Source organism: Rhinopithecus bieti, unplaced genomic scaffold (genome assembly GCF_001698545.2).
Source record: "Rhinopithecus bieti isolate Rb0 unplaced genomic scaffold, ASM169854v2 scaffold_6792, whole genome shotgun sequence".
In the NCBI taxonomy this organism is placed as follows: domain Eukaryota; kingdom Metazoa; phylum Chordata; class Mammalia; order Primates; family Cercopithecidae; genus Rhinopithecus; species Rhinopithecus bieti.
Genome location: NW_016805361.1, coordinates 1,055,396 through 1,082,236, shown reverse-complemented (window position 1 = coordinate 1,082,236; position 26,841 = coordinate 1,055,396). Strand labels below are relative to the sequence as shown.

Genomic DNA, 26,841 nt, shown 5'->3' with positions numbered 1-26,841 from the left:
ATCTGACTGTCCACACCTGTTGTCTGACTTGGGCCTCTGTCACCTGATCCCTATTTCTTGCACTGGCTTTACTCCATTCACTCTAATTCTAAAGTCCGCTGAGTGCCAATCAACCAAAATTTGTTTTCCTTATCAGTTCAATCACAAGGAATGTCAAACTCCTTATTTAAGGGGCTTTCTCAATTGAATGTTGACTTTCTACGGCCCAAATCACTTCATCGTGCTCTGCTTCACCTTTTCTGTTTTTAATGAGGCAGAAATGCATCCTTACTGAATGTGTGTGTTGAGGAATACAGAAACAATGACTTTCAATGGTGGGATGAAAAATTATATGATGCCAGGTGCAGTGGCTCACGCCTGTAATCCCAGCACTTTGGGAGGCCGAGGTGGGCCGATCACGAGGTCAGAAGATCAAGACCATCCTGGCTAACACGGCGAAACCCCATCTCTGCTAAAAATACAAAAAAACTAGCCAGGCATGGTGGTTGGCGTCTGTAGCTACTTGGGAGGCTGAGGCAGGAGAAAGGCGTGAACCCGCGAGGCGGAGCTTACACTGAGCCGAGACCGCGCCACTGCACTGCAGCCTGGGCGACAGAGCAAGACTCCGTCTCAAAAAATAAAATAAAAAATAAAAAATAAATAAAAGAAAAAAAAAGAAAAAGTACATGACTATAGAAATTTTGAATATATACTTTTATTATTTATTAATAATAATGACTTAGTTCATGCTCTTTAACACCAAATAGCATCTAATTTATACAACCTAAATATCTAGTAAAAAGAGAAGACTGCCTTTACTGCTATATTTGTAGAAAATTCCAAAATGACTGTATGTTTTCGAAATGGACTGCAGCTTGTTGGGGTGATTTCCCTAGAAGCTGAATTTTAGGAAATCATTAAAGAAAAGAAAGAGATTATAGCTGAGCAGCAAGATAGAAACCTCACAGCCAGCTCCACACGAATGGCTTCTGATACATAGAGGAAACTAGCAATTTCCCATCTCATTGAGGGGGGAAACAGGCAAGTGGTATTACATTCTCCTGCGCCTAATCAGGAGACCAAAATAGGAAAAGTTATGTATTCTCATCAGGAAAGCTGTTGGGTGGTGTGGTTGATGAGGGACAGATTATGACTTTCAAAAGAGGGAAATTTACAAATGTAGTAACACAAAGGTAGTGACAGATGCAGAATCGAAGAACCTCAGGGTAGAGGGAGGCTTTTTAGATGTTGCCTATTAAAATACTGTGTGGGAAGTGAGAAACTTTTCATTCTGCACCAACACATTCATCTAAGGGTATTTGTCTTTGTGATGCAAAGGAAGCAAAATCCTGTGATCCTTAAAATTTTCTACCAAAGGCCTCAATAGTAGATGAAATCACACATTTATTCAGGAATCTAAGGTAAGGGTAACAGAGGGACAGAGGAGAGAGTAAGAAGGCTTGGTGGAGGGAAAGGATAGAGTCTACAATGATCCTATGCGAGTGGGAAAGTTTCTTGAAATCCTGTTTATCTTTAAAAAGTTACATAAATAGCAACACATTTAATATAATCTAATTATTATTAGATAATGCTTTAAATTATTCTCAAAGTTAACTTGCTACATTTGTCATGTGGATTATTTTTTGGTATCCTAGATTAGAAAACTGGATGAATGTACTATCAATGGTCTTGATTTTCCTGCTAAGCTTTCCCATGTTTTAAGAGGACCGTAAGAAGTCCACGTTATTTCTTTTTCTACTATTTCCCTAATGTGCCCAACCTTGGACAAGTGCGGGTGATGGTTGGGAGGGGGATGTGGTAGTGGTAAAGGTTGGAGGGCAGGCAAGCAATAGAGAGTGAGACCCAACTTCTTCCAGTTGTGGGTCCCTGACATCCATGTTTTCCTTCCACTCATCAGTGCTGGCAAGTGGGCTGGTTGAAACAGCATGGAAATATAACTTTAAAATTTATTGCTTAATACTAGTGTCATCCAAAGTTATTGAAAGGAGCTATAGATCAGCAGTCTCGGGATGCTATCTCTAGCAACAGGCTCAAGTTAGCCTTTTATAGTATGTCATATTCCTTTTTTTATGGCATCATTCTTTGCCTGAGACACAAATTCTTCCAAGAGTTCTCCCCAGACAGCTCTTGAAGACAACAGCCATCCATAACTACATTTCATTTGCATCTATATTTATTATTCTAATGTGGGTAGCATAGGTGTGGATGCTATACCAGGGAAAGCAGCAACAGCACATACACAGAGCAGCTTTGCCTGAGACTTTATGTCTATCTGATCATGTTCCATGATGATTTTGCTTCTCTTACTCTGTGATTTAAAAAATGAAAGTAAGTTCACTGTTCTCTTGTTTTCCTCTCTTTCTTTGGTCTTATTCCCTTGTTACAGCCTGCTTACAAATCTTTTTTCTCTCTTTCTCTCTTTATGCTACCTCAAGGTCAGCATAATTTGAATTTTTTTCCCTGAATTTACTAAGTTAACTTCTATACTTGAACCTTAATGCTTTGTCTTTCTAGCTCTAATATATATTTTCCTTCTCTGATCAATATTTCCACACAACAATCTTACATGGGTTACAACAGCAGCTATAATAATAATAATAAAAATAATACTTTCTATTTGTGAAAGTTTGCAGGTACAGAGTACAGTACTTGTGTGTGTAATATTTATTTAACAAATAAATGGATAATGATATTTAACAAATAAATGGATAATGATAATAGCCAACACATATTGGTCATTTGTTATATGCCAGGCACTCATTACATGTATTTATTTAATGTTTATAACTTTTTGAATTTACAATAATTATCATAGATTGCAGATGAGGAAACAAACACAATTTATAAAGGCTCACAGTTCTCACAGCAGTAATTGTAGAGCTGGGATTTGAACATAAGTCAGTTTGATTAAATATATTGTTCTCTGCTGCCATTAACACTAATTCTAAGTGTATTATGATGGTGGCCATCTTGATTGTTCTCTTTTATAAGGATTTGCTAAAATAGTCGACACTGAGTTCTGGTAATCAAGTATATTTTAATTTCCCTGTGGATTTCTCATTGTAGCATACCAGTAGTCTAAAAATTAGAGATCACTATTAGGAAACCTACTTATGTTAATAGGCAGACAAATTATCAGTTCAGTGTTTACTTGAGCCTTCAAGTAAGAATGTATTCAGAGATTGATGATGCTATTGAATGTGCTGTCATAAAATCATTGCCTTTTACACCTGAAAAGAATATTAGATAATGATGATGATAATAATAATAACAATAATAGTAATGATAATAATAGCTGCCAGGCATACCAAGTTTTCTATATTCTGGATCTTTTGTGATCATTAGATACATTGTTTCATTAAATTCTTAGAATGACACTATGAAGTAGGCTATCATTTTGCACTATGATGATTTTACCAGTGAGAAAATGAACTTGTTATATTTAGATAACTTCCTAAGTGATAATTGGTCAAGCCGAGATTCAAATACTGCAGAGCTTGTGCTCTTAAACATTGTTATTTGTTACAGTTTATTATACCCACAAATTTTCACAGTGCTAAAGTTGATGTTTAGAGAAGTTACTTGGCTTTTGCAGACCCTAAAGCTAGTCAGCATCTGCATTAGTCTGTTTTCACACTGCTATAAAGAACTGCCTGAGACTGGATAATTTACAAAGAAAAGAGGTTTAATCAACTCACAGTTCTTCAGGCTTAACAGGAAGCTTGACTGGGAGGACTCAGGAAACTTACAATCATGGCAAAAGGTGACGGGGAAGCAAGCACCTTCTTCACATGGTGGTGGGAGGGAGAGAGAGAGCAAGGGGGAAACTTCCACACACTTTTAAATAATCAGATCTTGTGTGAACTCACTCACTATCATGAGAACAGCATGGGGAAAATCAGTTCCCCATGATCCAATCACCTCCCACTAGGTCCCTTCCCCAACACTGGGAATTACAATTTAACATGAGATTTGGGTGGGGACATAGAGCCAAACCATATCAGTGTCTCCCACTGGCTTTTAGTTGAAGATTTTTCCTGTTACTGGTCACATTTTCTTTCACGCCACTTTGCTTTTTCAACAAAGCTTCAACTATTGCCATTTTCTTCAATCATTCCTTCAACCAATCCAAAACTGAAGGTTAGGTTTATGCAGAGAATAAGGTATAATAGAGACTACATAGATGAATATGTCCTCTAAGATCTTATAAACTAATAATGATAGAGAAAAAACTATATAAGCAGCTAATTATGCTTCAAAGCGGAAAGAATTATACAGTATATTAGAAATCCAAGCAGTCTTAAGTTAGACTTGAAAAAAGTATTCAGATGATGTAGAATTTGAAATGAGCCTTGAAGGAAGGGTAGGGAGTTTGAAGGTAGGGTATTCTATCCAGATAGTTATGGATGAGAGCCAGCTAGGTGCTGTGAGAGGCGCAGAGGCAGTCCAAGAAACAATCTGTCATCATGAGGAAGTAAATGCTACCTGATGAGGCAAGACTTACATATGTGGTGTGAAAGTGCCCAGCATAGTGTTAAAGAGCTGTAGAAGGTCAGAGACAGATAAATATTTGAGAGCCAGAGTAACCAGCGAAGGTCTATGCAGGGAGCAGAACCTGAATTGAATCTTGAAACCTTGAAAGATAGGCAGTACTTTTACATGAGAAGTGGCGCAGTGCAGGCAAAGAGAAGGTCCCAGGTACAATCAGGTAAGAGTGCATGAGGGTGTTAATGGCATAGTGAGCAGACACACAATAGTGTGTGTTTGTGTGTGTATGTTTAGGTGGGTGCACACAGGTGATGGCTAAAGAATAACCGTGACAGACCAGAAGCTAGGTAAGTGATGCCAGAAGGCAGTATGACAATATGTAACAAGTAGAGATGGGTGACCTGGNGCAGTGCAGGCAAAGAGAAGGTCCCAGGTACAATCAGGTAAGAGTGCATGAGGGTGTTAATGGCATAGTGAGCAGACACACAATAGTGTGTGTTTGTGTGTGTATGTTTAGGTGGGTGCACACAGGTGATGGCTAAAGAATAACCGTGACAGACCAGAAGCTAGGTAAGTGATGCCAGAAGGCAGTATGACAATATGTAACAAGTAGAGATGGGTGACCTGGTGCAGTGTTCTGCAGACTACAAAATAACGACAGGTCCTGGAGAAGGTTATATAGCCCTGAGTGATCGCAGCTTATGCATCCGTCATGTGAGTGCTGCTGGCTGAGAGTAATCTTGTTAAAATCTTCATCTTTAAATACGATGAGGAAAAATAGTCCATGGCAGTACAAGTTGTTTATTTTTAAAGGCTGTCTTCATTTTTTTAAAATAGAGAAACAATAATATTCTGTTATGTGCAAAATCTGATCAAATACTGGAGAAGTCGGTATCAGCTTACATTACTTTTTCATCATTATTCATTCACACGGTCTCTAATACGCTTGCATGAAAATTTAAATAAGATCACTAGTGATAACGAAATTTGAATTCTGGCATACAGAAGTAATGGAGTAGGAGAGACAGCAGAGAGACAAAACTGACTTAGGTTAAGAATCTGTTATGAGGAGTGTTGGGAGCTGACAACCTCCATCTGCCACACTGTTGGCATCTGCTTTAGCATTCACTTTGAGGCCATACTTCCGTGAGCTGCTCCCAGCTGATGCTTGAGCACAGGGCCTGATAATTTCTGCCTAATATGGGGCTTCTATATGTGTGATCTTTGCACTGGCATTTCTCATTGGGTTGGCTCAAACTTTCTCAAAGTCATACTGTGTCTGAGATGCTTCCTCATGAGTCCCTCTTCCTTCCCTGTCTCCTTTTGCAGGCTTGGCCTGAAGGCTTTCCCTGAGTACTTCTACTTCCTATCCCCCCTATCAGTCTCTTGCCCTTGAATTCTTTCTTGGCATCTGTTTGCTAGAGGACCCAAACTTACCCAGCATCTTTGTGATTATATAAATCAAATAAATAGAGCTATAGTTGAGGATAGAGGTCAGCAAACTTTTTCATAAAGAAGTAGCTAGTAAATATTCTAGGCCTGGTGGGCCACACTTGGTCTTGGTCATATGTTATTCTTGATTTTTTCTTACAACCTCTAAAAGTGTAGAAGCCATTTTTAACTTGTGGGCTGTAAAAATCTGGCAATAGTTTGCCTACTCCTGATATAGGGTATAAGACATCTAGTTTTAAAAGTATTTGCTTATTTTCTCCATGTTTCAATTTTACTAACCATAAAGTAAAGCTAGATCTGCCTACTAAGCTCTCAGGGACTCTTTTTTTTTAGCTTTATCAGTGGCAGTGAATAATTTCAATCTGGCCTCGGAGTCTGAGGAAGGAGGAGACTGAGATGTAGTAGAAATTCAAGAAGTGGAGGGGGTGCCAATGAAAATATGTAGATCTAAGACAGGTAGTCTCTGATGAAGAGAGGAAAATCATAGAAACAGAAAAAGTGAAAGCATCAGAAGCCCTTCCTTCCAAAACTTCCATAAGCCAGCCATGCATGAGAACTTTGAATAAGAGGAAAGGCAGGGCAGAGGTAGAGAATAAGAATAGATGGAGAAAGAAAGGCAAGGAGACAATGAGAAGGACAAGAAAAGGGAGAGAAGTAGAGGCTGTTATTTTTTTTATTTTTACATAACAAAATGGTTGAGAAAAGATAGAAGAGAAATAAAAATATGCAACCTCCGTGAGTGGAGTAGACAACCTAAAATTTGATTGAAAGGAGTAATTTTCCAGAAGTCATATTTTTCACTGCATAAAAGTAACTCTCTGTGAAGAGAGCAGTATGTAATGGAACCCTGATTAAAGTCAATTATGATAAACTCAAGGAACATATTCTTAATAATTCAGATTTGATGTGAATGTTAGCTTTCAGAAAATTGGTGCTATTTTAATGACTGCCATTAGAAGAAAAAGGGATTTACAGCACTTAATAGAACACTGTACAGAACAGTTCTGTTCATTCCCTCCAGGAAAATGTATCAGGATGTAGGAATCTTTGTTCTCTATTAAATGTCATAGGGGAAGGAACATAAGGTGTGGTTTTAGACAAGAGGATATAAGTATGAAATCAAACCAAAGCGAAGGTCTAAATGGTATTAATTCTGAGGCAGATGCCTGTTGTGCTTAATTATACCATTTCCTTTTTCTGGGCACTTAAGTTGGGGCAATACCTCTGAGTTTTAGCTAGTGAGATGAGGGCAGAAATATCCCTTAAAACATTTCTCTTGATCTCTCTCTCTGCTGCTCTCTACTTCTGCAGTGATCTTGAAGGTCAAGCATTGCAGTTGGAATAGCTACAAGTTGAAGGTGGGCAGCCCGATCAATGCCATGCTATGTCCAAGTGAGAAATAAATTGAAATTAGGCTAAACCAATAATATTTTGTGATTTATTTGCTACTTTAACAGAGGCTAGCCTATAGTGACCAGCAGAGATTCTGCAGGCATGAAGCCATGGTCAATGACTTGCTACACGTAGAGCTCAGGAAAACATTTGCATGTTACATTTGGTAAGCCAACATGGTTAAAGGAGGGCATACAGGGCCGCAAGAATGCCTTCTGTTGAAAAGCAGATTAAGAGGGAAGCAGATGTTGCTGGAGTCATTTCAAGGGTTCAGAATTTGTTTAAAAAGAGCCCAATGAATGATACTTGCCCAGATGAATTCAAGCAAGCCTTTCAAGGCTATTGGAAAAGAAAAAAAATCAGACCTGATATACCAACCTGGATGGCAACACTGAGGCAGCATCTGAGGCCAATTGCTGGTGCTGTTGGGTTCTGGTTGAGATTTTGTTTCCTATTGTTTAAAAATTAGTTAATAGGGAAGGTTTTCCTGAAGAGAAATTATTGTAGAAAATAGAGAGTAGGTAATACAGAAAAGGGTAGATAGCTGTGCAGTGGAGGCCTGATACAGTCAGTTACCTGCTCTGATCTTTCCTGGCCCCTGCTAAAAATTATAATGGGTCCTCTGTCTTCTCCCTAAAGCCCTGTGTTTACCATACTGAATTATTTCCTGTTGCCCAGATGAATCTTCCATTCTCCTAGTTTAATGGCTTCACTTACCTTGGTTTCCCTGATGGACATGCTCTTCTTTCTCGCTTTTCCCTGATGAAATCCCAGCTCTTTTTCAAGGCCTAGATCAAATGCCATCTTCTACACAAAGGATTTCCCGTTGATTCTAGTCTATCATTTTCTTCCTCAGTCTCGTAGAACCTGATAACTTTCTAATACCACTTTCTTTCTACTTGTGCTATAGTTATTTGTATTTATGTCTTTTCTCTCTAACTATTTTATAAACTTCTTGAGATCATGCTGAACTTACTTTTTTGCATGCCACATAGTACAAATCAGAATTTCTGGTCTGAGTGTGTGATACATAAATGTTTAATTGAATTGAAGATAATTGAAGAATAAAAAGAAAAGACTAATTTCTTTTGACATTACTAGGTATGAAGACATATTAAATATGATAAATTAGCAGAATAGTGTTATAAAAACTGAAGTGAGATGAAGGGAAAAATTAGTAGCCAAACAGTTCTTAGTAAATAAAAGATGATACAAATAATGAAATATCATACATTAATGATGGTGGGGTAGTTACTTTGATATTTGTTTAAAAAATAGGAAAAAGAACAAAATAGGTTTAGATCTTTACCTTATACGCTTCCAAAACAAATTCCAGAGAGAAATACCGAAATAACACTAAAATAATCAAGCCATAAAACATAGAAAAGATTAACATCTATTTTGTGTCTACATTTGGAAGGACTTATAGCCATAAAAGCACTGGAAGAAATCATAAAGAAAAAATTATAATAGACTTTCAAAACAAGTTCAAACAACTTTGGTTCTTATAAGCAAACAATACAAACCATAATTTAAAGACAAGCTTCAACTCGGGGGTGGGGGAAACTATTTGCAAGGAATATGATTAAAAACAGAATTTATAACCCTAAAGTATAAAAAACTTACATAACTTAGATGAACAATAGGACTACAACAGTACTTAAACTGATAATTGATCAAGAGAAAAATAAAATGTTCAACTCATTAGAAGTTAAAGAAATGCAAAATAAAAGAACAATGAGAAACAATTTTTGACCTATAGACAATATTGAAGATTTAATGTACTGAATTTTAATGTGGGTCAGTGAGTCATTCATTTATATAATACTAATGGAAGTGAGAATATTCTACAAAGCAATTTAATAATATGTATCAATAGAGTAAAATATTCATAACTACTTACTGATTAATTCCCCATTTTTAAGAATCAATACCTAAAGAAATTTTGCACATAATCATGTTTCTAAAAGTGTTATTAAGCATGGTGAATATTAGCGACAATCTATAGTATATATTCAGCATGAGGAAAATTGGTAAATTTCCCATACAGAAAATCATAACATATTTAGTGAGAAAATTTTATGTAGTCTCTGAAAATAATTTTTATAAAGAGTTTTGAACAATGTGAATAATTTCTTATGATATGATATTGAACAGAAACATAAGATATAGTATATCTGTGTAAAATTTCATACGGAGAAAAGTTTTTCAAAACATTTATGCTGGTGTTGGCATAATAAATATGGTTTTCTCTTTCATCATTTTCAGATTTTCTTGATAATCATGCAAAGATTTTTAGACAGAAAACTGTAAGCAAAATGTACAAATTTTTGAGACTAATGACTTGAATACAAAACTGGGAGAGTAAGATGATAAAGGACCTACATGTACAAAATAGAATTTGAATTTCAGAGTATTTTCAATGACCTTTAAGAAGGTATGGCATTTAGAAGCACATTCAATTTGCATAGATTGAAGTAATTTTAATAAAGGGATCACTTATGAAACTATAATAGATAGTAAACAATCCAAGGGCGGCTACCAAAATGGGAAGCTGTTTCCACCCCTAGAGCTGAGGTGGCAATGAGATAGAGTGGTGACCAGAATCAGGAGAGGGTAGCTGTATGGAGAAGGTTGCCTAGCAGGGTCAACCAGTATGCAGAGATCAGGATGGGGAGCAAGGGGCATAATGACCTCAATTTCACTTGCCTCCTACTTGCCAAGCTCCTGCAGATGCTCTCCATTGGGTGACCCCAGCTGGAAGTCAGAGAGCAAGGGGGACTGTTGGTGCTGATCAGCTTCCCAAGGCACATAGCAGAGTGCAGGGAAGAGAGAAGATCTGAAAGATAAATGAAAATACATCACAGATGCTGTGGGGAAGAAAATAAGTGCTTGTCATGAAGGATCTCATAACGCTTTCTTTACAAACAAATTGTTGGTTGAAGTCATTATGAGTTGGGGAATTGATTAATTGAAGATCTTCCAGTGGAAGAAGCCTGGTCAACAAGGTTCGTTGCATATGCTACACATAGCAAAAGATTTTTGGATACAGCTAATATTGTGGGGGAAATAAAACAGGCTATAGTAACAAACAATTTATAAAGTCTCATTAAAATCAAAGCAGAATAGCAAAGACTTACCAATTTAGGGATAAAAATTTCCTGGAATAGCAAAAATGCTGTAGCTTACAGATAAATATGTGTTTGAATCAGGGAAAGAACTAAGAAGGTTAGGACAAATGATAGTACAGAGGATACAGAAACTGGTGAGGTGAAATTGATGATAATTTGAAAAATTGGAATGTAGCAGAAGTTTATGTAAATTACATACATTTTGGTATCTTTTTGTAAAAAAGAACAAACGTGGAAGTTTGGGAGGTGAAATTTGAAGTTAAAAATCTATTATGGTTTTGTTATTTGTGATTATTTAAATCTAAATTTAATAACAAGTTTTGCAATCTTCCTGTCTGCTTTATTGAGTATTAATGTTCAATGATACTGCATTCATTTGAAACACATTTTTGAGAATTACTTAGGAAGGCGGTCATGTTATAAAAAGCAGAATATGATAGCTTGCCAAAGTTTTTGGATAATTGTTTTAGTGGTCATAGTTACAGTATCACTCTTGGCAAATAAAATGTGGCTGTTTCGGAAAGATGACATTTCCTTCAAAGGTTAAAAATATATTGACAACCTCTGAGATTCAACAGGAATTCATCTTTAAGATGAGGCCCACATAAAAATTTTAGATATTGCCTAATGGCAGAGAGAAAAATGGTTGTCAGAAAACGAAAGGGACTCATTTTCTGAGTGGCAATTTTCCTATAACTCTGTCATGGATAAAGTACGTGCCTTTCTGAAGCAGTCTGGCTGAAGGGAAGGAAGGAATAGCCAGGATTAATGAGATAAATGAAAATAATATTTATTTTGTGAGGCACTCTATTAACATCTTCGAGTGGGCCTGCCAGAATCTTTCCCCAATATCATTATGTGGATGACACAGTTAAGACATTTATTACGTTAACAGAGGTAGAGAATAGAGGTACCCTGCGGAAACATCTTCGGCAAAAATGAAGGGATCTGTTGCGACTCTGCATACATCTGTTGCTCTTCTTTGCCTGATTTTATCTCTGTGTTTGAAATGTTTCACTGTACTTCCCTTCTATTTAGAGCTTGATAAAGGGAAGTTGAAATGCTTAATATGACATCTTTAACTCTCAACAATAAAGATAACCTATGGCTTAGCTAAAATATTAATTTCACAGTAGAACTATTGCTTTTATCAGAGAGAGAAAGAGGAGTGGAGAGGAGAGGAGAGGAGGTCGTAGAAGAGGAGGAGAAGAGAGAAGAGATTTGTTAGTGTAAGTTGTGACCTAAAACTTAAAAAGCATTTTTAATTGGCCGGACATGGAGTATGTTTGCCTGTTTAATCTTTTTACTTGCTTGTGTATTAAAAAGTATTTTCAAGTTTAGCTGAGTGTCCTCTACACATTCAGGAAAGTAATACTTATGGGAGATAGTCCTGTCAGATACATGTGTGATATATTTGTTAATATACAGTATGACACAAACTTGTATTATACTATAATTTCCCACTCACTTACCCTAAATGCTAACCCACTAATGTTAGTATGAGACCAGCTACGAGACAGTCTTGAACTTATATGCTGCTTCCCTGTCTTGGTCATTTTATATTGAAAGTACCCTACAACATCTACAGATATCTCATACAAAATACACCAATCAAAAGGCCAACAGCATATGTGTGTGTGTGGGTACATTTTACCTTGCCCAGTGTATCCTTTTGGATGTTTTTGGTTCAATCTTCAGATCTGCATAAGTATTGGAGGTTCTCAGGGACCCAGTAATCCCACTCTCCAGAGGCAAACTCTGTTATTAGTATTTATCTTTCCAGTCCCTTATTAGATGCATATTTAAAAGTGTATATGTTCTGTATTATGCATACTGAACTGTAATCTGCTTTTACTCAAGTAGTATGTGGTAAGTCAGTACCTAAACATTTTCTGATCCTTTCAAGTGGCTGCATAATATTCTGTTTTATGGATACACTCTAATTTATTTAAAAAATGATTGGTGAATTCTAGGTTGTTTCAGATATTAGTAATGAAATAATGCCTTTATGAACCTCATAATGACACATACATTTGCATTTTTATTTATTTCCATAGGATAAATCCAAAATGTGGAATTATTAAGACCACCTACATTTAGATTGTTGGGTTGCATTGCAACATTGCCATCAGAGAGCTTGTGCAATTTATATTCCGGGTATGAGGATTAATTTCTTCACACATTTGCTAGCATTGGAATCAATAGCTCTTCTTTATTTTTGCAGGAATAATAGATAAAAGTGATATTTTATTGTTTTAATTGTTACATTTCAACTAGTAGAAATGTTGATTAAAATTTTACTTTTTAGGCCAGGCACAGTGGCTCATGCCTGTAATCCCAGGACTTTGGGAAGCCGAAGAGGGAGAGGATCACCTGAGGTCAGGAGTTGGAGAGCAACCTGGCCAACATGGTGAAACCCCGCCTCTACTAAAAATACAAAAAAATTCACTGGGCGTGGTGGCCGGCATCTGTAATCCCAGTTACTCAGGAGGCTGAGGCAGGAGAATTGCTTGAACTCAGGAGGCGGAGATTGCAGTGAGCTGAGATTGTACCACCACACTCCAGCCTGTGCAACAGAGTGAGACTCTGTCTCAAAAAAAAATAATAATAATAACTTACTTTTTAGAAGTTAAAATCCAAGCTGTTTACAAAAAAAAAGAGGGGGGGATTTTTTTCCCCCTAGAGTACACTCATTTTCCTCATTATTTGGGGCAGATGTTAAACAGTATCATTTTTCTCTCTCGTGCCACTTTATGAACGCTTTGTGTTTGCCGGTGTTCCTCCTGTAATGTTGTGCCCAGAGTTACCGATCCTTATTATAATCTGTGTGGACTCTTCCCTTTCTGAAAGAATGCACATTCCTTTGTGGGATTAACCGAGAAGGAAAGGTTCTCTGTCATCTGATGAGATTGATGCTAATCCCGACATGACTCACTGAGTGGAACCTATTTCTTTCTAACTTAATGGTGGTGATTTTTGCAGTTTTGAAAATAAATTCTAATTTAATATTTGCCTGTTACTTGGGATCTTCCCCCCCTGAACAATTTCCTTTGTACAGCAGCGTATATGATTTTATGATTTCTGATTGTGTGAATTTCAGCTGGATCAGACCATAAATGTCCAAACTCAATAGCCATTAGACAGTGATAGTTGTTAAAACTTCCACCAGACACATTATTTCTCTGTGTGCTCAAGCATGGATTTCACAGTTTAACAGAAGACTTTTTCTGCATGTTATACTTAAGAAATCACATTGAATCTTATGAATATAGTAAAAAGAATGTGTTTAAGATTTAAAGCCTTGTGTCTTACCATTTCAATGTTATAATAACATGTATTGGGGTAGTAAAAATGGCACTTTCTCTGGCTTTATGTGAAACTGATATTATAATATATATGTGCATGAAAGGAATTGATGAGAAATGGAACTGTGAATAAATTTTTTCATATCAGTTATACCTAAGACCATGAGAATATGATTATCTAGAATGTGAATTCTTGAATTTTTAATCACACAGTGGTTTGTAAATTTAAGATCATAACATTCAGTAATTTTCTTCTTAGAACAAGGGTTATTTAATCTGGAAAATGAGGATAATAATATCATTCCTGTCCCACATATAAAACAATGTATCTATAATATAATGAATCTGTATTTCACAAGAAAACAAATATGCATCCATTTTCGAATCCTTGTTATTACCTAAATCCTGTTTTTGCTGCTTATGTAAAATGTTAAGAATTTTATGTGGCTGTTCTTGATGTTTTGTACTAATTGTATAAATAATCCAAGTACATAGTTCATGTGTCCAACTTCAAAAAGAGATCACACATGGACATCATTGGGGAACAAAAAGTTCAGGAAAAGATTCCTATTTTGTGTTTTCATTTTGCCTTACATTCTTCCTTCCCACATTCTCAGTCTGATTTTTAATGCTGTGTCAAGTATATGTATTAAATCAATATCTGAGAGTTGACATTAAACACTTCAAAATAAAAACAACTTCTGCTTTACAGATGGTAAAGTGGAATCACTGTGAGGTTAAGTGACTTTCTGAAGAATGCGCATCCAGTAGGGAAAGAGCTGGGCCTGGAACCCAGAGCTCTTCTGTACCCAAACATGGTCCTCACCTAATCTTCCCTGCTTCCTGGGGCATTTTTGCTCATGTATCAATGTTGTATAAACTGTGTATTTCATGAGTACTAGCTGGTATAGTAAAAAGAATGCTGCACTAAAAGTCAGAAATCTGGAGTTCTAGGTTAAGATTTTTATCTTGTTAGTTCTGTGATCTTAGGCTTTGATGTAAATTTTCCTGAACTTTCTGGAGAATGAGGCTGATAATAATATCTACTTTTCCTACCTATTTTGCAGGAATGATATGTGCACACAATAAAAATTTTATGTGTTGTGAAGCTTTCTGAGAAACTATTATTGTTCAAAATTTTCACCGTGCCTCCCTACAGCAGGATTTATACTTCCTCTTTCCACTGATGTATGATTGGGCATGTGCTTTGCTTTGGCCAATAAAACATGAGCAGAATTGCTATGCTTTGTTATAAGCAGAGACTTTTGATTTCTTTTCCCTGACTCTATTTTCTTTTATTTCTGCTTGCAAACCAGCCAATTCTTTTCTGAGCTCATCTCTTTTTTTGTAATTAGTTGCTCAACATAGCCAAGAGTAGCCCATATACAGTATTAAAAAGGCTCCAACTGTTAAAAGATAAAACTGTAAAGGCCTTGCAGCCACATGAGCTAATTAAAACAGACAAAATGAGACAAAAGCAAGAGTGTGGTCCTAAATTCTATTGTTAAAAATCTTCAAATCGACTAAGATGACACCCACGAAATTATTTCGACTGTATAAAATTTCCCGGGGAGAAAAGATCATAACTCTCTCACAGAAGCCGGATATGCTAAATCTAGCATGGAGGTATGTTCTAAAAGAAATTGCTTCTGTGGTTCTTGTCACATAGTGTGACTTGAATCAAATAGTCAAGACATTATTATTATTATTATTATTATTTTGAGATGGAGTCCTGCTCTGTCGCACAGGCTGGAGTGCAGTGGCATGATCTCTGCTCACTGTAACCTCTGCCTCCCAGGTTGAAGCGATTCTCCTGCCTTAGCCTCCCTCAGCCTCAGCTGGGACTGCAGGTGTGTGCCACCATGCCTGGCTAATTTTTTGTATTTTCAGTACAGACAGGGGTTTTACTGTTTAGTCACGATGGTCTGGATCTCATGACTTTGTGATCCACCCACCTCGGCCTCCCAAAGTGCTGGGATTACAAGGGTGAGCCACCGCTCCTGGCCGACGTTATGTTTTTATAGGCTAGTGTGACCCCAAACCCCATTAACTCTAAGTAAAAGAGACTCAATTTTCAAAACATAATTTGACTACTGGGCCTATCGTCTTTTATGGGCAGACAACAGGTTGTCAAATTTGCTCAGGTTCCAAGAAGGTCTTATGATCTAATGTCCTCCTTAGAGGTAAAGGAGGATGAGGAAAAAAGAGATCCCATAGGGCAGAACTGATGGCTATTGAGAACAATGGAATAGAGAGCTTCTCCTCCAGGTAGAAACAGAGCCTAATCAAGAACCATTTCCTACTGGATTGGTGTGCGAGGGCTACCATAACAAAATACCATGGACTAGATGGCTTAAACAACAGAAATATGTATTTTTCACAGTTTTGGAAGCTGGAAGTCTGAGATTAGGGTGCTAGCACGGTGATTTTCTGCTGAGGGCTCTCTTCCTGGCTTGTAGGCAGCCACCTTCTCACTGTGTATTCACCTGGCCCTTCGTTGGTGCATGTATGTGATGTGATATGTGTGTGTGTGTATGTGTGGCAGGATGTGGGAGTTGGTGGGGTGGTGAGAGGCAAGTTCTCTTGTGTCCCTTTTTATTAGTACCCTAAAGATGATGTCTCTAAGGAAGGAGTTAAGGTTAAATGAGGCCATAATGGCGGGGCCTTGATCTGATAGGATTAAAATACAATTACACTCGGGGCGCGGCAGGACTTCATGATATGAATTTTGGAGGGATACAGACATTCACTTCATAATACCTACCTTCAAGTTTGGCTACTTACAATGCTTAAGAGCGGAGTTTTAGAATTGCTATACAACAATGGCTGAATGCATCTTTCATTCTTCTTGTTTCTGAAGAGGAGTGCTTATATGATGGGGAGTGGGGAAGGGAGGACTGATAACTTGACTTTTTTGTTCTGGATCTTTGGACCAAGGGAAGCCACACATAGATCTAATGTTGAAACTCTCATAAGAGTTTGAGTCTCATGCTTTGACAAAATGCTGAATCTTTGAATTGTCTCCTCATGGAGATAGGAGGGGAATTATCCTGTTTTGTACATGAACAGAAGATGTTAAATATCTGTGAACAAGAGAGTAGAACCATGATATGACATGACTCAATGTGTTTTCTGTCCTCCCTACTGTGCCTATTCTTGTGTGTCTCCCTGTGGAAAGATTATATATTCCAATCCCATTGATGTCAGATTTGGCAATGAGGCTTGTTTTGTGTGGCCAAGAAAATGTGAACAAAAGTGATGTTTGTCACTTTCAAGTGACAACTTTAAGCCAGAGTGTGCTTCACTGGGAGGTGAACAGCATTCTAGATAAAGGTTACTCTGTCAGACTGAATGCTGTTAAGATAACACTGAGCAGAACCATAATGGGCATGTGGGACGGATGTGGGATAGAGAGTAAAAGCACAATGAAACGAAGCTTTTGTTGTGAGTCACTGAGATTTTGAGATTGTTTATTGGCACATTATAACCCAGCCTTGGCAAGCTGATAGCATCCTGTATGCATATAAGGGATTAATTTACATTAGGTGTATATTATATTTTATTCATGCAAAATGATCAAAGGATTAAATAGATACTATTTTATTTAATTTGCTAGGATCTTGAGGTTAAAATTAAGCTACAGAAAACCATATTTGCATATTGAGAAGTAGCCCAAGCAGAGGTAAATAACTTATTTTGCTTCAGTGTTAGAGTATTAGTATCATAAGATCCATTAAACTGTTTTAACACAAGTTTGGAATAACATATTTTTTTTTCTTCTTTCTTCTTTCTTTCTTTCTTTCTTTCTCTCTTTCTCTCTTTCTCTCTTTCTCTCTTTCTCTCTTTCTCTCTTTCTCTCTTTCTCTCTCTCTCTCTCTCTTTCTTTCTTTTATGTGATGGAATCTTGCTCTGTCGCCCAGGCTGGAGTGCAGTGGGATGACCTTGGCTAATTTTTGTCGTTTTAGTAGAGATGGGGTTTTGCCATGTTAGCCAGGCTGGTCTCGAACTCCTGACTTCAGGTGATCCACCCACCTCAGCCTCCCAAAGTTGGAATAATATCTTCAAATGAAGAGCAGAGATTTTGGAGTTATTCCAATGAGTATGCCATGACTCTCCAGCTCCTTTACTTTATTGTGTTGGGGGATAGTGCACTATTTTGGCTTCCAGAGATAACAAACATGCTGACGTACCCAGTCCCATTTTATTATAATAAATTTAGGATGACTTCAGCAACATCTTCTATGAACTGGCCAAAGCTATTAAAAGGCTAAATCTGCTTTTTCCTAATTTAAATTCAGTTGACGCTCCAGTCTGAGATCTCTAGCTTATCTGGTCTTCATTAAGAGCCTGTTAAATGATGGCAAAAGTATTACATTTTGGACATTTACACCATTACATATAATATTAATTCCCCAAGTGTACTAATTAGCTGATTAGAATAACTGTTCTTTGTATATATATCATTTCACTGACTCAAGAGCCTGCATTTTGACTAGCATTAGGAATGGAGAAAAAAATAATTTTTGTGTTATAAAGGAAAGAGTCATCCAAGCATTCCATGGTCATCAGTATTCTTTTGAGAGTTCCCTCAACTAAAATTCTTTCAGTCACACCTTGTCTTCAATCACTCAAAAGGACCTGAGTGCTCATTAGTAGGCTTTTCCAACCAGTTTTTGGTGCTGGGCATACTGTTGAAGGAGGGAAATGTAATGAACTCACTCAGCATTGCAGATAGGATCAATTGATCTTCCAGGCAGCAAATACTTGATCAGCTCTTCTCATACTTACACACATCTTTAGGTGGAGATGTCTGAAATCAGTGAACAGCAGCAACTTAGCCAAGTAAGATACCAACAGAATGTGCTATAATTATAAAGACATTCTATCTGCCTACATTAAGACCCAGAATAATTTGTGGGCATGAGGGCTCAGGCTAATTAACAAGATTGTTTTTTATTCTTCAATAATTCTAAAGTCATATACCCTCTGTTATCAAGTGAATGCAGAATAAGATCCCAATGCAAATACTTAAGTTTGTAGATATAAAATACAAATATTTGCTTAAAGTTTATATAATGTAACAAAAAGAAAATTGAGATGGTTTTGTTATCAACACAGAATGATTCCAATTTATTACTTTGGTGCCCAGGACTACTGAGTGTAACATGATCATTCATAATAGCTCACACTGGGAGATCTGAGTGGTGAGAAAGCTAAGTATTCTGGGAGTCAGGCCACTGAAGTACTGCAATGAAAATATTTGAAAATAGGTGACTTCCTTTATGAAAATAGAAAATAAAGGCTATTTCTAGCATGAATAGTGTATTATTTGAAAAGTCTAAGTCTTTGTTTTCTGAATATTGCCAATAGAAATGCTGATAAAACTCATGGAAATTTCCAAATATGGCACCCAAACCTTTAATATTATATGTTACATACTTCCTTGATTTGCTGTTTATTTAGATTTGTGCTTTATTTTCATTTTAATCAGTTTATGCTCTCCAAATATTTGGGGAAGGTAAATCCTTATTGTCAAATCTTCCTGCAGTGTAACAAGGATAATTTAATATTCTTGTTCATATTTATTCAATACCTAGTTCTCTCTAAGTGCTTATTCAGTTTTAACAATCAGCTTATGTGTTGGTAACAAATTTCTGTTGATCACTCACTTGAGTAATTTCTTGCACAATGGCATGGCTAAGACTTATATTTATTTTTGTGCTCATTTTCAGTGTTGATATCCCTTGCTGTGTAAATAAGACCATTGTTAAGGAAGAGTACAATTTTTCATAGGTGTGTGTTGAAGAAAGTTTAAGTACTTGCCATTGAAAAACACCATTAAGACATTATTAACTAAGAAACTGATACTCTGATGTTGCTAGTATAGGATGTAGTATATATATATATATATACACACACTTAGTAAAGGATATATTCATATAGGATATCCTAAAACATATCCAGTATTTAATCTAGTATAGAAGTCTGGGAAAATATTGAGAAAAAGATAATCAAATATGAAGATATTTCAAAATGATTTTAACTTGATTTATAAATAATTGGGAATGTATAGTAACATAAGAAATGATTATGTGTAACAGAGTATAAACCTTTAGATCTGAGAGTCCTCAGAAATTACCTTGTTCAGCTCCTAAATATGAGAGATGAGGGAAAATGACCCAGATGTATCCAATGCCACAGTGCAAGGGAGTGACAGATTTGAAGTCTGAATAAAGAACTCAATTACTAATTAATGCTCTTTCACTTGAAAATGACTCCTTGGGTTCTTAAAAATGATAACTTAGTAAATTTCTTAGGAAAATATCAGGACACAATCAGTGTTTTTTTTCCTTGTCAGATCAGATGAATATTGATTGGCATTATGACCCAGCAAAATGGTGACGGTGCTTGAACTACATTCTAAAATTTGTAGTTTCAGAGAGAATTGGTGGGAATTAGTATCTAATTGTCCAAAGACAGGTGTGATTATCTGAAGTTCTTTTTATCTGGCTTAACTCATCTTTTGTTTCTATGTGTAATGTCTTTTTGTCCATTTACTGAACAAAAGGCTTGGATAAAGAATCTTATCAAAATCCTTTTATTCCATTATTTGTGATATGTGGGAATGTCTATTACAATAAAGTGAGTGACAGTTATTTTTCAATATAACCTGCCTATGCTGACTCCCTACTCCATTGCAATATATGTCTATGTTAGGAGAGTTTGATTAATATAGTTCCCATTATTTCTCCAGTTCTTTATTCATTTTACTTAGGGCAAATGAGGGTAGTTTACCTGATTAGAGAATTTGGGAAAAAGAAGCTCATTTCTGCATCAGTTCCACCTTTTTTTTTTCTCTTCGGGGCTAGCTGGCCCAGGAAGAAAGAATTCTCCACCATGCCAGCCAGAGAGAGGAGAACTTCTATTGTTTAGTGTTGCCTGTAACAAGGTGGTAAAATCTGCCTAATTCTTGGGTTTAGTTTGCAGGTTACTCATGGTTCTCAAAATAACCTGTGCCCTCTAACTCAGTCTCATGGGTAATAAATGTATATTTTTATCTATCTTTCTTCCTCATCTAAGTTTTCAATTTAGCAAAAACGAGTACCCTACTCAGAGATCTTAACAAATGCTCCCGGCATAGATCAACAAAATCATAACTCACAAAATATGATATCTTAAAATTAGCTTAAAATATAGGGAGAAGTAAACTCCCATTTTCCCCTTTTCAGTCAATTATATTAGTAAACTCTTGAGTGAGTGAGCCTCTGAGGCTGGTTATATATGAAGAGATTTCGCACTAGGACACCTTCTTGGTGCTGCAGTCCCTATCTGGTTCTGTATGATGAGATCCTTCATTTCCTAACTTCTGAAAGTCTATGCTGAGCCTTCTCTCTCTTGGGAATCCATCAACCTTGTACATCCAGTATTGCATAGAATCCTGACTATCTCACACCTGCAAGCTTCTTCCTGAAAAGAAGCTCACCATTTAATTTTTATTTACTCCTATGCCCATGTTTTCTCTCCTTCCCCTAAAACTGTGTTCTCATTGGAGTTTCTCTCTCTCTGTCTTTCTGCCTTGCTTATACATTTCTATATTTCTTCCCTCAGATCTCCACACTCGCATATAACATACACACGTATCTATATCTCTGTATAGTATAGTCTTACATTTTGTACTGTAGAAAATAATGAGTGATTTGCAGTGAATAACTCATCCACTTTGCCATGTATATCTCTATTTCTATAGAGATATATATCTGCTATTACTCTTTAGACTCAACGGAGAAGAGTTACTGAAACTGACAGCCTAGAGAAACTGACAGCCTACCTCACTTCACCCTCAACCGTTGAAGAGGGAAGTCAATAATACAAACGGAGAGCCCATTGCAATTTGCCAGACTGCAGTGCTTGATGTTGAGGTATAGTTGCAAATTTAATTTTTTGAGAAGAAAATACGTGCTACTAAGTATTTGATGAGCTTCAGTGAAGAGTCATCTTTCTTTATCTGTTGCACCTTCTTTTTCTGACTACAACTTTTAATATTTTATATCCTATAAATCTTCACTTGGAGTATAGTGAAAAGCAACATTTGAAATTTCTTTCCTTTGGAGCCATACTGTTAGAAAAGGAGAGATTTTACAAAAATTTAGAGAATGGTCAGTGCCTCATTTGGCAAAGCAGTATGAAGTGATAGGAATTGTTTCTAGTATGCTGAATGACAGACCAAATGTAAGAGTGTTGAAGGAATCTTGTTTATAAGGTCTTGAAATTCAGATCATCTATTGAGGTCAAATTAAACTAGCTTAACAAGTTTTAACTGCAACACTGGCATTACTCAGCTTCAAGGACAGGGACTAAAGTCAATTAAAACACTGAGGCAAAGTTCACTGCCAATCAACTGTGTTGAGAGGATGTCAAGTAAATTGCTCTGTGATGGGCTGAAGAAAGAAAGGCAACTTAGTGCAGGGTAACAGAGGACCTCTGCTAAGCAGAGCTCAGTTCCAGTCTGTATTAGCTTCAAACATTTGAGAAACAACTTAGATCAGGTTGATGTGAGGATAAGTGGGTGATCAAGAAAAATATCCAATTGATTGAGAGGTGAATGCAGAGCCTAAAGCTGTGTCTGTCCTAATGGGGAGGAAGAGAGTTTTAAAAATTAATCTTTGGTTTCATTTAACATATTAGTGCTAAAATATCAACAGGAAATGAGCTATTCACTATGTGTTGACATTTCAGGCCATGAAGGTACTGGAGTAACACAAATATACCCTTCAAATGCTGATACAATTGAGTGACATTTACATGGGAGAAAGACGTTGAAACCGTATTTTCCCCTCTCTTAAGGTTATGCACCAAGTTTAGGGCATTAAATAATGGCCTTTTCTAAGGAGTTTTTAATTTATAATGTCTAGTTTTGCTCCAAGGGCTTGTTGAACATTAAGACTAGTATCCAAATTGACCCCAGGACCTGAGGGCTTTCAGATCCTCTTTAATGATGATAAAGCCCTCTCAGGGCAGTTTTGTGTAACCTTTTATCAACCTTAACCAAAAGGATAAGCTGAAGCTGAGTCATGTCTCAGAGCTGATGATGACAAACAACAGTGGTTCCAAAACTTTGTCATTTTATTTTAATATTAGCCAAATTACAGAGCAAACAGTTCTTTATGCATGTAATTATTTCCTTCCAGGACAGAGGTCACATATAGCATCCTTGGAGCTCAAATAGCTTATACATAGGTTTTGTTTGTCCTTTTCAGTTTGATAAACATTGAGATTGTTTAAAAAGTTCTCCAGACCTTCAGATTATTTTGAAAAAATGAGAAGCCCTGGTACCACTCTTGCCACTTCCCTCATGGCAATGGCTTGATGAAGTTGAGTTGTGTTGCACGTCCTATCAGAGAAGCTACTTTCCTGGGTGGCACCACTCCCTACCATGTGGTCCCATGTGTTAGACCAGCTGCCTTACTTACTTTACCTGAGTGGCCTTGTAGATACTTGAATTTGTGACCATGCTTTTGACAATGTAGCACTCATGACTGCCTGGTCTTCAAATTGTCTCCTGTAGACCCTTTGTCTATCTTGCCAGTAACATCAATTTCCTATATATTTCAAAAATAAAATACTAGGACAGATGAAAAAAGTCAATCCTTATTTCCCTCACCAGCAACTGTGTCAGACTTTGCCATCTTGACCATTTTTATTTTAAAAATTTACAGCATCTGTCATATTGGTGTGGTGGGGGGTGGTGGAGAATGTGAGAAGATTAAATAAGAAGAAATTGGTGTACTGACATTCTTCTTTGTGTAATATAAGATTAGCTAAATAAGTAGAAGTTAGGAAATAGGAATATTTACTTGGTATAAAACAGTATTCATGTTGTCCTTTGGGTTTCTGTCTCGTATTCTAACAGTGCTTTGATATGTTGGTCTTTCTCTTGAGATCTAACTAACCTGTGTCACTTGGCTGCCTCTCATCTCTCTGGCAATGTGTTACATTTAAGGATTAAATTTCAGTGGATATATGTGTGAACACCTTAGGCAAGCTGCTCTATGGGGAAGGAACTCTCCTAACAGTCTTATTTTTCTTTGACTTACCAAGTAGCAAAACTCTGACTTGCTGCTCTGGTTCAGTGAGTGGAATAAATTAGGGTTAGGCATATCTGTATTGAAATTCCAGTATTGATAGTGACCCAGTGTTAAACTGATACCAATTTATTGCCTGTACTACATTATTCTTATTTTTTAGTTTTTAGTTGAATCTTTAACATTCTGTTCAACCAGACATTGATCAACATGATCTTTAATGTATGGATGAGGAAGGAATGTTAATTGCCCTTTCTTTTTGTCTTAGAAACACATAAACACATACAATGAGTATGAAAGCATCCTAATCTTATTGTCATCTCTTTTAAAGAGGACTTACACCTAATACTTCCTTACAAAAATTAACATGATTATAGAAGTTACCCCTCCAATTTAGACATTTTCTGGTCTGATTTCAAGATTTCAGATAACACCAAAACCTGAAGATGATAAGATAAAGTATATTCCCACACATTAGAAATTTGATTAGTTACTTGTTAATATTATATTTTGGAAAACAATGGTGGTATTTATTGAGTTTTGCAATATGTATTGTAGGATGGTTGGCGACGCAAATTGGGAGACTTAGTAGATGAAAATATCTTGATCATTTGCTTAAAACCCAAATTTACCCTATAGGGGAATAAAGCCAGAGACAGCATATTCCATGAGACACAAGTAAATCTGAGAGGAAAGCAAATAGTTTGCACAGTAAGAAGCAGAATTTTTTAAAAGTACATTCCAAGGTTGGAGATGTATAAATACCTTGAACATGGAGACTAGTTTTTTTCATCTGTGAATCTCCAGGGCTGAGCCCCATGCTGATCTATGGGGAAGCACTCAGTAACTGTCAGGTGAATACCTTGAATATAGTAGTGTGGGGAATTAGGCTGCTGCTAAGATTTCTAGGGACAGACAAGCCCAGTGGGAATGCTTGTCTCCCAAGGACCTGCCACTAATAATAAGTGTCCTTCAGACAATGTAAAAATGATATGGAAACATGTTACTGTTGCTGTAATAAAATATGCTTGGTAATTTAAAGACCAGTTGAACTCAGTGAATTTTAAGAGACCCAGATATGGGCAAGCCTTAAAAACTCTGCTGGCTGATGCAAAAGCAACTAGAAACTGAAGATACAAAAAATATTTAAGAAAGAATAAGGAATTGCTCATTTTCTTTTTCTAGGATAAATTAGTGCTGGAAGAGCACAGAATTTTAGAGCTCTTGAATGTACATTCTAGCATAGTGCAAATGAATGTTAGACATGATACTAAGGATAATACTGATTAAAGGCTTTGCACATCAGTGATAGAGTTCTTTATGATCTAGATTAGTGGCTTTCAAAGTTTTCTGAACACTAGGTATATCCCCTTAGATAGATGCATACACATATAAGTGAAAAAAACATGATTATAGAGGGTTTCTCCCAACCAGAGACATTTTTTAGATTGATTTCAACATTTCAAATAAACTCATGATCACACTCACCCAGTTGCTCTGTGATAATTCTTTTTCCTTCTCTTTTAGAATTTTAACTTAAAAATAGGTTGGTTTCAATCCATTAAATTGATTTTATGACTCACTAATAGGTTGTAAAAACCTATTAGTGAGTCATAACTTCCATAAGTTTGAAAATCACTGCAGTAGAGCCACCAAAAGCTAAGAAACTAAGTTGATACAAATGTTTGGTTTTGTTTATTTTTCCTTAAAGCAGTGCTTACTAGACGCCTTGAAAGTACTTAGTCATTCAGTCTTCCTTGGCTTATTTGGTTAATATGTGGTAATCATTGATAAGCACACCTGTGGGAGGCAGGATTCTAAGATGATCCCCAAGATTTCCCATCCCCTTCCCCAACTGATGTTCCTCCTTTGCAAAAATCTCTGGAATGGTGAATTGTATTTTTACTTTGGTGGTAAAAATAACATAAAAGATTATGTTAATGGAATAGTTGATGCTAAGATAAGGAGATTTATCTAGTGGTCTGAACAAGAAAGGAAATAAAAACTGAAGGGAGTCACATGGCACTTTTAAAAGCAGAGTTTTCTCTGGCTAATGGCAGAAGAAAACGTCAGAGATTCAAAGCATGAGAAGAATTTGATGCTCCATTACTGATTTGAAGATGGTGGGGACCATCTTCACTGATTCTTTCTTCGGTTGTTTCTAATCTGTAATCACATCGATCTGTTAAATTCTTAATTGTGGCTATTTTACTGTATTATTTCTTGTCTAGAATTTCCACTTGATTAATTTTTATGTTTTCTAGTTCTTTACTGACATTCTCAGTCTTATCTTTTATCTCTTTGTGTGAAGACACTTATTTTAAAGCCTGTGGAGGACAGTGCCTTAATCTGTAGACTGTAAAGGTGTGTTTCTCTTGTGTTTTATTCCTGCTGCTTTTCTACCATACACATGGCTCCACATATGTACAAGATAATTTTTATTTTGAGGCTGACATTATGTTAGTAATATTGCATGAAGAAACAATTCAATGCTTAGAATCATGACATCTTCCTTTTGAGAGAATTTGTATTTATTTCTGCCTGGAGATCTAACATTCTGAAAGTTGGAGCCACTTGCTCTCAGAGATCACCTTAAAACAGTTTCAGGAACTGATAAGATTCAAAGTTAGGCTATAGTTCTTATAAGACCTATTTCCATGACTAATTTACCTTTATTCCTAGATTCTAGCCCTTTAGAGTCAAAATCCACAGTGAGGTGAGTTCACTAAGAGATCCCACTTCATGGATCTGATCCTGGACTTCAATCACTGTCTGTTATCCTCAAGAGACCATCCGAAGCTTTGCTCAGTCTCTTGGTCTCTCAGCGACATCTTCTACAATCATTCAGTGCCCTCAGGGGGAAATTAGCACCAAACATGGACTCACTTTCCTGGGTCTCTGTACTTCTCCAGTTCGTGTTTTAAAAAGTTTTCGTTGGGCTGGGCATGGTGGCTCATGCCTGTAATCCCAGCACTTTGGGAGGCCGAGGTG

At 36.6% G+C, this 26,841-nt stretch overlaps 1 long non-coding RNA gene across 2 annotated transcripts in view; it reads left to right on the top strand.

Moving 5' to 3' along the window:
• Positions 1-26,841, top strand: part of LOC108529740 (uncharacterized) — a 148,937-nt gene that overhangs the window by 114,273 nt on the left and 7,823 nt on the right. For both annotated transcript variants that reach the window (XR_001885658.1, XR_001885657.1), the window contains one exon: positions 21,516-21,687. This is a non-coding gene — a long non-coding RNA (uncharacterized LOC108529740). The remainder of the gene's footprint in view (positions 1-21,515; positions 21,688-26,841) is intronic.